The sequence below is a fragment of the Ursus americanus genome, chromosome 27 (genome assembly GCF_024610735.1).
Source record: "Ursus americanus isolate L20-20 chromosome 27, mUrsAme1.1.p, whole genome shotgun sequence".
Lineage (NCBI taxonomy): Eukaryota > Metazoa > Chordata > Mammalia > Carnivora > Ursidae > Ursus > Ursus americanus.
This window is the reverse complement of record NC_142153.1, coordinates 30,790,988-30,803,543: the sequence shown is the minus strand read 5'-3', so window position 1 is coordinate 30,803,543 and position 12,556 is coordinate 30,790,988. Positions and strand designations below refer to the sequence as shown.

At 44.4% G+C, this 12,556-nt stretch overlaps 1 long non-coding RNA gene across 1 annotated transcript in view; it reads left to right on the top strand.

Moving 5' to 3' along the window:
* The window catches only part of LOC123801247 (uncharacterized), a 245,616-nt gene that overhangs the window by 78,077 nt on the left and 154,983 nt on the right, over nt 1–12,556 (top strand). The window contains exon 2 of the long non-coding RNA XR_006782176.2: nt 6,420–6,527. This is a non-coding gene — a long non-coding RNA (uncharacterized LOC123801247). The remainder of the gene's footprint in view (nt 1–6,419; nt 6,528–12,556) is intronic.

Genomic DNA, 12,556 nt, shown 5'->3' with positions numbered 1-12,556 from the left:
TGTAAGTGAGCAAAACATCTCTGGAAGTTCTGAGCAGCCGTCCAGCCACCATGAGGTGTAATCAGCTTTGGGTTGTAGCTGTGATCATAAGATACAAGGAGAAGACATGATTCCCAAGTACTTGGCATCATGGAGCCATGGAATCAAACGAACTCTGAGGCTCTGGACTTTGCATCCACATGAACCAGTAAATTGCCTTTATTATTACGTGAGTTTGAGTTCATTTTTCTATTACCTGCCACCATACACGATGTGATTGCTACTAAGATGTGTATTGTCAAGGATCTCCAAAGACACAGAACCAACAGGATGTGTATCTATACCTCTATCTCTGTCTAGAGAGACTAATGGTAGGGAGCTGGCTCACATGACTGCAGAGGCTACAAGTCTGAAGTGTGCAGGAAGGCTGCCAGGCTGGAGACCCAGGTGCAGGCTGCTGGTACCTGAGTGTGAAGACCACGGACAAAGCCTCAGCCCTTTTACGTGACTTTGTTCGAAGTGGTGGTGTGCCTCCCTGTCCCGCAGTGTTCTGTGCTCCTCTGGCCTCGCAGGGACCGCTCTGCTCTCTTCCTGCAGAGCAGTCAGAGTGGAAGATGGCACGGCAGAGGTGAGAGGAGGAAGCAGGTACTTAAAAAGGAGGAAGAATCAGTCTGTGGCAGAGAAGATGTAGTGTTAGAGAAGGTAGTGGAGACTTGAGTTCTTTTGCTAATAGCGAGATGCCCATGACATTTCAATGGAATCTGTAATCCTAGAGTAATGTGTTACAGAGGGATCAGATAGAAACAGATGGAATTAAGTCAGCGATGCTCCCGGGCTTTGGGTGCTAAGGAGAATGCATCAGACATTGATAAAGACGGGGGTAACAGGTGATCAGTTAGAAGACACCCATGGCTGGCTGAGTCAGTGGAGTGCGTGACTCTTGATCTCAGGTTGTGAGTACGAGCTCCTCGTTGGGTGTAGAGATTACTAAAAAATAAATAAACTTAAAAAATATTTCGAAGACGTACATGAATTTATGAACTAAATTTCTAAACTGGTTGGAGAAATCAGATTGAAATTGAGACATGCAGCTGTGGAGCACAGGAAAAACTGAATTTAAGGAACAATAGTGATGATGCTAACATGCTTATAGTAAAATTCCTATTTATAACATTGAATTTTATAGTGCTTTTGAGTACATATTTTTGTATATAAAAAATTTATTAGACAATCTCATTCTGTAAACAGAGAAGCTTGCTATTAAGTGGGTGCCTGTAATTTAACGCTTGGAGGAAAAATAATGCTATTATAGCACTTATCTGATATGATAGTGTTGAATGGCTTATTTTCACATTGTTTATGTTTCTGTTCATACGTTCTGACCTTCACCTAATGTGTGATATTTAGAATTACATCAGGGCCAAGGTCTGTACACATCTCTGTGAACACGGTCTACTTTTTCTCCACGTGTGTGGAAATGCGGAAAGTGGTTAGTTCCCATTTGTTGGAGAAGAGGGGTGATGATTGCTTTGGCTGGTGGGGCCCAGTGAGGGAGTGACTGATCTCTGCCTCATGTAAGTGGAAAATGGGTTAAGTAGAATGCATGTGGGATTGTTTCCTTGGCATTACTCAGTTATGCTTTGCCGTAATCTCTTCTTAACTATAATAGAAGATATTTTTGTTATTGAGTGGATTACCTTTCAACCAACTAAAAAAAATGTGACATTTTTATATTTTCTCATATTAAAGGAGCAGCAGAGCAAACATGTTATGTTCTTCAGTTCCTGTTGTCATATAGATATCATAATGGTTCATATTCCTTTTTATTTTTAATTTTTATTTATTTTTTAGAGAGGAAGGGGGGAGGGGCAAAGGCAGAGGGAGAGAGAGATTCTCAAGCAGACTCCCTGCTGAGCATGGAGCCTGATGTGGGGCTTGATCTCAGGACCCTGAGATCATGATCTGAGCCAAAATCAAGAGGTTGATGCTCAACGAGCTGAGCCACCCAGGTGCCCTCCTATTTCTTTTTTAAAGGTAAAAAGTACTTGAGATATTTTGGGAAGGTCAGTTAAAATATTTGCGGATATTAGAAATTAGGTAGGTAGTATTTGGTGTAATACCTCTATATTCATGTACATATGCTGTAATTGGGAAAGTATCTTGTGATTTGGAAAGTAGATTCCTGTATTCGTCTTATTTCTTTTTAATCAAGGAAAATACCTTGTGTAAAATATAAATATGGACCATGCTCTGCCTTGCATTCTTGAAGTCTGCGTGTGTGTGAGAGATTTCTTAAAACCTATTCTTTTCAGCCCTGAAGAATAAAAATGGAAAGTTAAATTTATATTACAATTATACAGTGCAATTCTAAAGGAGGTTTGAGGGTCTAAAAAGCTCAGAGGTGCTGCTGATAGGACCCTCATCCAAGGGCCTGCTCTCCTGACCTGAACGTTTTCCCTTGGGAGGTGGGGGAGCACAGCTTTCTTCCTCCCCCAGCTCTGCATACTCAGAAGAGCCTAAGAGTCTCAGGTCCCTTCTTCTTCACTGAGGGAGAGTCTGCATTTTTCTAGCTGATCAGGAAGGATATGCTTGTCATCCTGCCCCTCAACTTTGTGGAGCCCCAGAAGAAGGACTCATGGCTGCTTTGACTGTGAGAGATGAGGGGACAGAGAGGTGAGGAAAAGTAGGCCATCAAAGTGTACTCATCACTTGCTAGACAAAACACACTGAATTACAGAGGGCAGCCTGCTGTTAAAGTAAATTTAAAGGATAGACCAGAGGAAAACTCAGAAGACCCAAAATCTCATCTATAAAATAGGAGTGGGATGCCATGAAAAATGGAGAAATTTACAATGAGAATTTAGTTTTCTTTTTCCTTAAAATTAGGAGCAGTGAAAATTAGAACAGACATTGCCAACACCTGGATTAGTATAACTGAATTAATAGGCCCACAGGTGCACAGGGCATAAACTCTGAGGGCTAAACGTTTTCCTCCCAGAGGCCATGTTTGCAACATGTGTTGAGTCTTAAGATGTTCCCAGCAATGTTCTGAGGACTTTACGTGAATAACCCCCTTAATCCTTACAACTTCCTTATGAGTTGGGTCCTGTAATTATTTCCACTTTACATGTTAGGGAACATCATGCTGTGGTTATGTAACCTATGTTCGGAGGCTGTGTCACTACTGAATCCTGGGTCCTGGAGTTGGTACCCTGCTTGAATCCCTGTTTGCAGCCCATGTGCTAGGGGGGACAGCTATGCAGCAAGAGTAGGAGGTGATGTGGTTAGAAATATTATAGAAATTATAGCCCTTGAAATTAAAACTCAGTAGACATTCATGGATCAGACATTGCTGAAAAAACATTAGTGAACTAGAAGATGAGGCTGAAGAAATTTCTTAGTATTAAGCCCAAAACGAACATGAGAAACTGCAGAGATGCAGTGCATAGATCTGAAAGGCAAAAAATGCTTCTGATAGAAGCTAAAGAAAGGAATAATGGAGTGAATCAGTATCTGTGATAAAATGGCCATTAATCTTCCCAAATTGATACAAATTGTTTTCAGGTTGAAAAATTGTACCACCTGACTAATACCATATGCTTTCACTCATGGGGAATTTAAGAAACAAAACAAATGAGCAAAAGGAAAAAAGAGAGGCAAATCAAGAAACAGACTCTTGTAGATTATTTATTTAATTGACAGAGTGCGAGAGAGCACAAGCAGGGGGAGTGGCAGGGAGAGGGAGAAGCAGGCTCCCCGCAAAGCACGGGGAGGGGAGCCTGATGTGGGACTCGATCTCAGGACCCCGGGATCATGATCCGAGCTGAAGGCAGTTGCTTAACCAACTGAGCCACTCAGGTGCCCGAGAAACAGACTGTTAACTACACAGAACACACTGATGGTCACCAGAGGGGAGGTGGTGGAGGGGGTGAGAGGAAACAGGTGATGGGGATGAAGGAGGGCACCTGTTGCGATGAGCACCAGGTGATGTATGGAAGTGTTGGATCACTGTATTGTACACCTGAAACTAATATCACGCTGTATGCTCCCTAACTGGAATTTAAAAACTCAAGTAAAAAAATGGGTACAGAAAAATTGTACCACCTGCTAGACCAAAGGCAAACAAGATGTACATCTTGACCCATCCTCGTGAAACACTGCAGTATCCAGGGGAAAGACAGAATCCTGAAAAACTTCGTCAAGAGAACAGAAATTGCTTATAGATTAATGAGAAATTTCTCAAAGGCAGCGATAGGTGCCTGAAACTATCTGTTGGATTTCTTGAATTCTGTTCTTCGTCTGTCATTCAGTATTGAAGGCAAAATAAAGATCTCTTCAGACATAAAAGGACCTGAACAGTTTACCACAGAGAGACCATGTTGAAAGAAAAACAAGAAGGTATTTTTGAGCATGAGGAATAATGAACTCAGAAGGATGCTAGCCAAGAGATCAAGGACACTTTTATTTATAAGTGTTGATTTTAGAATAAGTAAAACATTTTCCTTTGGTATCCACACAATAGTAACGTCAGAGCAGCTGTGGTGTGGGGAGGGCATTGTGAACTTGGAGGCAAGTGTAAGCATCCCAAGCTCTTCTTTTGTTCAAGAGGATATTGGAGATACTGATTAATGGCTTTGCTAGAAAAATATATGTATACTTGTATATGTTAAAACTGTTGAGGGAGAAATAAAATATATAGACACTGAAAAATCCTATATACGGAAAAGTCCTATATATTGAAAAAATCCTATATAAGGCAGCAAAGAAAAAAGTATGAAGAAAAACAAATTAAATGTGAATTTAATATGTTTTTAAATCGTGGAATTGGAAAGATATAATGATAGAAGCCCTTAAAGAGAAGGGACTGATAGATTTGGACATAACTCCCATTAAACCTGTCTAAATCATTGAAAGCCACCAGTGCAAAGTAAAGGCATGAGAAGGCAGGAGGAGTGGTGCAGCGGGTGGGGCAGACAGGTGGTCTGGAATATATACAGAGATACTACGGAGTCAGCAGAAACTTCTCCCATAGAAGCCGACCAGTCTATGGAACAGGCAGTTTGCGTGGAAATATATTTGGTCAGTAATCTTAACAAAAGTGTTTGCAAATCCGTGAGAACAGTGGGAAAGTCTAACTCCAGCAGAGGCCCACAGAAAACCTGGTGATATGTGACGTGGGCTCCAGCACACGCACGTCCTGTGTGTTCTGCACAAACGCACGGAGAAGCATATAGAAATGTGCAGAAATCTTAGCAGTTCGGAAGAACTGGAAACAACCCAAATGCCCAACAGAAAGGGATTTGCAGGGTTTGTGTGAGTCTTCAGGCAAGAAACAAAGGAGAAATCCTGCTACGGGACGTGAATAATGCCAGTGAGAAGCGGCGTGTCGTTCCGGAAAGGCAGAACTTCAGGAGGAGATGCTTGGAAACACACACGCGGCTTAGGTGACAGTCATAGCACACATACTGACTGGTAGGGGAAGCCGGGGTTGCTTTCTGGTTTGTGCGTTCTTTAGAGTCAGTACTTGCCGAGTATGCTTGCCGACATAAAACACTCGCTAATTTTCTTACCTTATGAGGCTCGCACATTAGAAACGAAGCCCTGGCATTTGGTAACATGCTTGGTCAGAGATTCTGGGGACGGGGTAAGTTTCGGAAGGTGAGAGCACTATGTAGGACCTCGGGCCTTCGTGTAAAGTCACAACCTGATCGTGGTTTCCGAGGGCACATGAAGTGTGTACGGTGCGCATTCTGTGTTCCTACCGGCTCAGTAAGAACAAAAGCTCCTCGTGCTTTTCCCGTGTGATGTTACCAACAACCTCCTCGAAGAGACCCGGTTCCCGTTTCATCTGATTCACTTGGTGGTGGGGTATGTACTAGTTTCCAATGAGAGAAGGAGCAGAAGTTTAGAATTTATCAAAATATATTTTCTTGCACCCGTTTTTTAAAAGGCTGCCCTCATTTTCATCAGGGTCTGGTGCTATTTTTCTCCTGGACGGAGAATGAGCACTTGCTAATATTGCTGGTACCGCTCTTGTTTCTTGGAGTCTCAGAGCTCGCTCAGGTTCACGAATACTGCTTCTGCCATCACCTTATCTGCCCCTGGTTTAAGTATGGTTCTATTATTTCTCTCCGGTTATGTATTTTGAAGGTGGGAAAGCGATGTCTCATCATCTCACGCCCTGCTTGAGAAATGACCTTTTTGCCCCGTGGACGTAGGTCTGCACGTATATACACAGCATTTCAGGGTCTGACTTAAACCTACCTGGTGTCATTTTTTTATAGATGGCTTCTCTGCCTAATCGCTGTTCTCGGTTTTAGTTATCGCTTAGTGTCATGTTTTTTTTATGTACATTCCATGTATTTTCTTTTCCATTGGGGGGAGGATGCTTATCTTTTTTTTATCATCTTTTCCCCATTTCTATCCATTCCTCATCTTAGGCTTTGGCACCACCTGCGGCGCGGCCATAAGCCTGGCGCGGTTTCACAGCACCTGCCGCTGGACGCCCTCGGCCTGCACCCAGCCCAGCCGTGATGGGGACTGCTCAGGTAATGTCCCTTCTGTGCTCCCCGCCCTCTGTGCGTCCGTGGGGGGCGGGAGCCGGCGGGCCGGCTGTGGGGACGCGGGAGGGGAGGGCGCTCTTCTGTTGAGAAGGATGAGGTGCCGTGTTTGTTGCTCTGCTGTGGTGGATGAGGTGGGGAGGGGCTCTGAGGAGGTCAGTGGGGTCTCAGTGGCGGCCCACTGGCCTCACGTGGAAGGTGGAGGTAGATGTGCCCAGCGTCTGCGTCGTGCGCGGCCCGTGGCAGTCGTGGAGGGAACCGGAATCCCCCGAACGGAGCTTCTCGGGCTGTGCTGTTGTTCCTTTATAGTGGTTTGTAGAGGCCACCATGTGGCATCGGTGGTGGGTGCTTTTGTGTGCATGGGGGGACACGGGAGCTGGTGCACAGAGCTGGTGTCCGCGGAGCAGGGACGCACACATCTGGCTGCCACAGACTCCTGAAATACCCAGAGTTCCCGCGTTCTCAGCAAGTCCCGGCAGGCCACGCCCACCGCTCACCTGCCTGCGACCATGGGTGATGGCGGGGCTGTGACCTCCCCTCCCGGTGCTGCTAAGTACCTCACACAGTCCACCGCAGCCTTCACACGCAGACGCCTTAGTTCTGATGGTGCAAGGGGAAGAGAGGAGACGTCAGAGTGTCTTATTTCCCCGGAAGAGATTTGCGTGGATGAACGCGGTAAGATTTTGGGTGCACCCTCTGATGATGCCTCTCTGTCTCCTCCGTCCTCTCTGCGTCACTCGGGCACCTCACGCATTCACATCTCTTTGCTGACATCTTCTTGGGCTTGTTTGATACTCTCAGAAAACGAGGTTGACTTTGGGTGTCTGTCCCCACAGCTGGGACTTCAGTTTTGTGTAAGAGCCTTCGGGGAGATAGAAGACAAACTTTTCCTTTTATTTAATTTTTATTTTTCTTAATGTTTAGTATTCTTTAAAGTTTATTTATTGATTTAAGGCGTCTCTATACCTAGAGTGGGGCTTGAGCTCACCACCCTGAGATCAAGAGTCACGTTCCCTTCTGACTGAGCCAATCGGTCGCCCCATGCTTTTCCTGTTAAGCTCTTCCTCCCGTCTGCTTCAGCAGAGACCCTCCCCAAGGCCGCTTCAGGGCTCGGAACTCAGGCAAACTCCTTGAAGCTAGGAACAGACAACTGCCTGTTTCCTCCAGGGATTGGGTAGGGTTCTGGGTCGTAAAGAACAGAATTCACTCTGGCCCGTTTAGGCAGAGAAGGAGTGTGTTACAAAGGATGTGAGGCGCATCCTAGACCTTTCAGTGGGGCTGGATAAAGGGGTTCTGCACTTGGCTGTCGGCCCCACTGCCCGGGACCCAGTGCGGTGTGGAGACCACCCCCAGGACGCTCGCTCCCCAAGCAGGGAAGCGCTCATTGGTGCCAGGCCTGCCTGTGGCTGCCAGGAACATCGAGGCCAGTGCGTTGTTGGTGATGCTTGGATGTTACTCCTTGGGAGGAGTCCTTCCTAGTGTGGCGAGTGTCAGAGGGGCAGGGCCATGCTCAGCGATGTCAGTTAGTCCCCCGTGGAGCTGTCGTGGGAGCCTGCCGCAGGCTGCCCCCACGCCCCCCAGCTCCGTCCTCACCTTGTACAGGGGCAGCAGTAGCTCCCTAGGAGATGCAACTCTCCCCTATAAGGGAAAACACGTAGACGGGGATCGCAGAGGTGAGGGCGCTGCCATGGCTCTGACCTCCCCCGTGACTCCCCAAATCACTGCAGCGAGCCCTCTGCCGCCTCTGTCATCAGCCCGGCACCCACGCTGGCCTTCCGCGGACACACCTGTGGCCGTACAAGGCCCTTTTCCTAGGTTCGGCCTTAGGAGGGCAGACCTCTCACCTTGGGGAACTGCCAGCGGAGTCGTGGTGTGTGAAAGGTATTCCTCACATTCTGAACCGTGTGATTCTTGGTGGTCGGGGCGGTCCCGGGTGTGGGGAGGTGTCGAGCATCCACCGGATTGTACCCTCCCTCCTGCGGCGAACACCAGACATGTCTCCAGGCGTTGCCGAGTGTCGCTTGAGGGACGGCCATCCCCAACCACCCCACTGAGAAACACCTGTTTTCAGATTCACAGATACAAGGTTGCTCCTGATCTTCCCTCAGCGCGCTTTCAGGATCTGAAAATCTGTCATGATGCTGTTTCCCTGAACTTGAATTTTCTCTCCTTTTTTCCTTATCAGTCAGGTCTGTCACTTTTAATGACCTTCTCCACGAACCAGACTTTGGTGTTGTTTTTATATTCTCTGTTTCTCTGATACTTGTTCTGGTCTGGACTATTTCTTTTCTTCTACTTACTTTGGTTTTAATTTGCTCTGATTCGTGTTTTGTAACAGGTGCGGTCAGCGATTTGAGACCCCTCCCTTCCAAAAGACATTTGTTTGGTGTTATAAATCTCCCCATGAATTTTACCTTGTCAGGTGCTGAAGATTTTTGTATTTCTATCAGCGTTTTTGAGAGGTGGTTAATTCATGGAAAGAACACGGTTCTTCGGGTTTTGTGGGGTAGGAGTCGTCAGAAGCCCTTCTTCCCTGCTCCCCTCCATGCGACTCACCCAGCGCTGGCCGGGACGAGCTGCCCCCTGGCCACGCTGGGCTCACTTGGCCCCTTGGGTTCCATCTGTCTTCTTCTCTTAGAATTTCCTTAATGATGTTGCTGTCTCTGGAGTGCTCTTGTTTTCCAGCTATGTTTGGGATGTATTCCCTTCTCCCCCACCACTGGCCTTTATGTGGATTTGGGGAAGGACAGGGAGGCAAATGGAGACTTCTTCTCCCCACCTGGATCCTGTCTTTCTCAATTTCTTTGTTCTGTCCGTGGACAGACGTGGGTCACCTCCCTGGGAGGCCACTCCAAATTCCACGGGGAGGACTGTGTCTCCCTTTATATTGCTCGTTCTCCCGGGGGGGGCAGTTTTGCCCCCTAGCAGTGGACATTAGAGTGTCCAGGGAGGTTTTAGGTTTTCATAACTGGGCAAGGGAGCTACTGGCATCCGGTGGGTTGAGGCCACGAGGCTACTAATCATCCCGCTGCTGCCGTGAAGGGTGAGCTCGTTCGAATGTCAAAAGAGACAAGGTTGAGGAACTTTGCTTTACTTTTGTGATCTAGTCTATCATACTTAGGTATCCTTGAGAGTCTGAGTAAAAAGGATAGGGCAGTAATAGAATCTTGATAAAGAAACCATTTGTCTTTAATATGAGTATTTTTTTGTTTTTGTTTTTGCATGGGAGTGGGAGCTTTTAGGACATTGAATGTTTTGCATGCAAATTCGTTTACATAGATTATATTTAAAATGCACATTTGGATTTTTGGGATAACAATAAAATGTTTTTCAGAAAACCTACTGGAATTATTCAGATGCTTATCTTTTCATTGATATGATGTCTCAGTGTACATAACCCCAACATTGCATACTTAACCCCAACCTTGGCAATATTGCAATCCTCATGCAGAATTCAGAGCAGTATTTACATTTCTGTTGTGCTCAACGCGGATAAGAACAGGCTGTATTTTGATATTTGTCTCATTTAAAATAAGAGAAATTATAGAAAGGGTTCTTAGTGTTGCTGCTAGATCAAGCCACAGTAATTCTGAATGTAGAAATCTCGTTTATTTTGCAAAAGAAAATTTACTCTTGTCAAGGTAACTATGAATAGATCTATGTTGCTCCAAGACAAAGATTATATAGGAAGAGAAACAAAATAGTACCATATATGATCCTGACTGTCTATAGGCAACAGAAACAGCCCTCTCTTAGAGCATTATTCATTTTCATTGGGTAGTGTCATTGGTTTTTAGTTAGGGTTTTGGTTAACTTTGATAAACCCAAATGCTTTTCTTTATTAAACGTATGAATTCAATTTGGTTTAATTGTTTATGGGGCAAAACCTGATGCTTTCTTTCCTTTCTCCCTTATTAACAAGAAAGCCAGGAGGGTCCTCCTATTACCTGTCTGCTGGTGGGGAGTCCAGTTTCTGGTGTTACGGGGTGAATGGAGGCGGGGTGTGGATAGTGTCCAGTATTTGCTTGGCAGTGGAAACCCGGGTTCTATTTGAGCTTCATCTGTAACTCTTCCTTGACTGTGGTGGAGTGTGTTCATCTGCCTGTCTCCCCTCACCGTCCCTGCCCGTGGGGGGTGTGGGTCATAAGCTCCGTAAGTCTCCATTCTCACCGTCAGATCACACTTACCTGCAAGGACTTTGGGCATGGATGACGAGCATCGAGCACGTGTGTGAATAAGTAGTTCAACTTTTTTAGTTCAGCAAGTACGTATGTATTAAGAATAAATTGTACAAATTATTTCTGGGAGTACCTTCTGTCTAGCTAATTCAGAAATTTACTTGTAGAAATTGGGAACACTGTAATTGTAAATTCTTTTAAGTTACTTGTTTCTTCCTTTTTAAAAACCATGCAAGGAAATTATCTTACCATAGAAAAATTGGCATAAATAAAGCATAAGATTCAGAGATGATCATTGTTGACGTTTTGGTTTACTTCTCATATTTTCTTATGTCCTTATATGTATATATCCACAATTTGTATTAATAAAATGATTATACCAATTATTTCAGTAACAGATGTTGCAATAAATTAATGCAGTATTTTATGGTAATTGTCCTTGTCAATAAAAATATTTAAAAATCTTTTAATAGGAATGAAGTATACCATGATACGGGCATCACTCAGGTTGATAGCGATGTCCTGTTCTCTGGTAATGTAAGTAATGCCCGGACAAATTTCCTCTGTTCAGCTAACTATTTTCTTAGAATACATTTGTGGACTTAAAATGTTTCAAAAGATAGGAAGATCTGAAAGATTTTCAGCATACATTGCAAATATGGGTTTTACAAAAATGCAATGTTTGTCCTCTCAGACTGCACACTTCACAATGTTTGCTTTTTAAACTTGATATATATATATCTATATCTATATATCTGTGTATCTGTGTGTGTCTGTGTGTGTGTGTATATATATATAATATAAAACTTGCTTTAAACTTTCTTTATAATTATGGGCTCGACCGATGATCCACTCTTGGCAGTTTTGTTTACTTAGGTTAGTGGTTCTGTTGAATGTTTTTTTCCCCCACTTTTCACTTTTGCTTGGTGTGTAAATGGCACAGTGTAGGGTCTTTTACTCATGTCAATGTTATTAGGATGTTTATTTTACTGTTTTGAAATCCAGACCATAAGGTATTAACTCTTTTCTTGTATTTATGATCCAGAATTTTTTTTTTTGCTGCTTCAGTTTGCCATTTCAGCTTCAACTTTATGATTTTTATATACGTAAGAAGTAAGTCGTCACACAGTCATGCCTATGAATGTATTCCTTCATGAGTTCTGACTTTGGGGAAATGCTAAATAAAAAGCCTTTCTTTGCCAAAATTTGCATAAATATTCAGCCATATTTTACTCTAACATTTTATTTGAGTTTTTACATTCACGTCTGTAATTCTTCTGATTTATTTTGGTTGTGTATCAAGCAAAGGCTGTACTTCTGCCACTAGTTGGCTAACTAGCTATTGGAATACCATTTCCTGAGAATGATGCCGTTCCATTTTCTCATGCTGGATTAACTTCCTATTTTGGGAAAATGCTAATTGAGGTAGACTCTTGCATCACTCTTCCCTTTCCATCGTCTTCTGTTGGTAAACATTTATGTTAAAGCTTTTTCTTTCTTTTGGACGTGTCTGTTGAGTTCGTAACAACTACGTGTTTGTGTGTGAATGTATGCTAGGGCACATAGAGTCTTGGACAATCCCTGGAAGGTGCTGCTTGGCTTGGCTTTCGGGAAAAGTGTCACCGTGAAAACGCTGCATGATCATTTAGGATGGAGGAACTGGCACAGGACGGTCTCCTGGAGATGGGCCTTTTCCCCCTGAAGTCAGTTCTTTGAAAGACATCTGCAGGGCACCTGCTCAGTCCAACTTTGTACCTGAGTACGTTAGTCTGACTTCCAAGTGTGTGTAGACACAGAGTCAATAAGCACACCTGATAGGCACGCTCTAGCTGCAGCCGG